This window comes from Glycine max, chromosome 10 (assembly GCF_000004515.6).
Source record: "Glycine max cultivar Williams 82 chromosome 10, Glycine_max_v4.0, whole genome shotgun sequence".
NCBI classification, from domain to species: domain Eukaryota; kingdom Viridiplantae; phylum Streptophyta; class Magnoliopsida; order Fabales; family Fabaceae; genus Glycine; species Glycine max.
In genome coordinates this window covers 25,047,096-25,049,077 of record NC_038246.2, presented here as the reverse complement: position 1 = coordinate 25,049,077, position 1,982 = coordinate 25,047,096, and the positions used below count along the sequence as shown (strand labels likewise).

Here is a 1,982-nt window from a genome sequence, read left to right as displayed (position 1 = left end):
AAAGTGACTCGACAACTCATGGCATCGTTCAGTCAGATGCAGTCCCAGATTCAGTCTCATATGCAATCTCAGGGACTTGCACTACCTCCTAAGCCTCTGGTTGGTCCCTCAGGTCCTCATGTAAGCACAAAGGGGAGTTGTGTTGATCCCTTAGGAAACGATCCTGAGACAGGTGACTCAAATAGGTGCGGCTTGTACATCAAAGCAAATCCTAACTGCCTGATTGCCTTGGGGAGAGTTTATGAGGGATCCACTATTGTTCATAACACTCCTTTGTTGCCTGGCCAAGTAAAGGTGGGTGTGGAGGAGGTTAAAGATGCAGATGCTCCAGTTCCTGTACCCACTGATGAGGTTTCCTTAGTGGGGTAGGCAATTCATACCTTCCTTGCTTGGCCGACACATCTGGTCAAGTCTTTATCACAACAGGTACTTTACTTTTACTATATGTTTCTTCTTTTTGAATTAATTCATTCAGCGTGCCTCAAATTAGGCCATTTAACTTTGTTTCATGAACAGGCAGTTGTGTCTCCGACAAAACCACCTCAAAAGCCGGATCCGGAGGTAGATGATCCACTTTATCTGATGACATTGACCATCCCTTAGCTTTTCTTGAGGCCTTACCATGTTACATGGGATGCCACCGTGTTCGGGGTCTTTAATTCAGACTTCCCACTCTACATAAAGCACGAAGGCCTCTCCGAAATCACACACGGTGGTCAATGTCTCAACATATTAGTGTTACAGTTATGAATTCTATAAGTCATTTTAGATTACTTTTAATTACCTAAGTTATTGCTTTCAATTCATAAATATTTAACTTTGACTTAACATAAATAGGCATCTGATTGAAACAAGTATGCGAGCGGGGAATTCGGATATCTATGGATTCCTCGAGCCATAGTCCATTCAGAGGTCTGGGCAATCACAGTTTGAGACTGAAAGTTACATAAAGAGTTGGATGCAGAGTTCAAAATGCGATGTCTATCTTGGGGCCTACCTGAATGGGTAAGTCACACAAAATAACTGAATTTAATTAATGTTTACTAATATACTGGCCCATATTCATCCCTACTACAGCGAACACTGGCAGATGGTGGTCATTGTGCCCAAGGAACACCTAGTTGTCTGGTTTTGTTCATTGCATAATAGGCTAGACAACTACCTTAAGGGAATAATTAACAAGCCAGTGTTCTTTTCAATGCATTTGCATTCAAATACCTCAACAACACCACTTTTTAATTGTTACTCGTCTGGAATAGTGCTTTAAAAGGTCTTGATGATGCTCCACAGACTAAATCAAAGGCTCCTGCTAGGTGGATTGTCGTCAAGGTACGTCATTTACATATATAAAACTTCCACTTATATATACTTCTTATGTGTCTGTACACTAATTGTTTAATTAATATCCAAATTTCATTATGTATTTAGTTTAATAGACAAAAAGGAAGTATTGAGTGTGACTATTATGTCATGCACTGGATGTCCACCATCATTTTAGAAAGTTTCAGGAATAACTGGGAAGTGGTACGTTTATTTCAAACAAATTCGATTTTTTTTATAATTTGTATTACATTATTAACTTATTATCATTTATTTTATCATGCAGTATTTTAACGATGCTTGACCATTGGAGCCAGAGAGATTAAAGGCGCTGCGGATCCGGTGGGCACAGTATTATCTCTGAGTTAGAGATCAGAGCTAGCATTTAGGGACATTAAGTTTAGCTTAGTTTACTTTGGTTTAACATTTTTGACATTTCCTATGTAATTTGAACATTGAATTCATTTGTTGATAGTTGTTTATGATAAATCAATAATTCAATGTTTATTGTGTGATTAAAACTGCTTGAAAGCAGAATAAAATGTTTATTTGCTGTGAATTGGGTCTGAAATTGCATTTTACAGGTACAATTTTGGGTTTATTGTAAAAACATAAAGCTTATATAAAAAAAAACTTGAAAACAACATCGGTTATTAACAAAA

At 37.6% G+C, this 1,982-nt stretch overlaps 1 long non-coding RNA gene across 1 annotated transcript; it reads left to right on the top strand.

Annotated features, from left to right (window-relative positions):
• The first annotated feature begins 1,270 nt into the window (after nucleotides 1–1,270).
• On the top strand, nucleotides 1,271–1,743 carry LOC121172979 (uncharacterized). The gene is made up of 3 exons (XR_005886881.1): nucleotides 1,271–1,329; nucleotides 1,429–1,524; nucleotides 1,607–1,743. It is a non-coding gene; the product is annotated as an uncharacterized lncRNA (long non-coding RNA).
• Nucleotides 1,744–1,982: the final 239 nt, after the last annotated feature.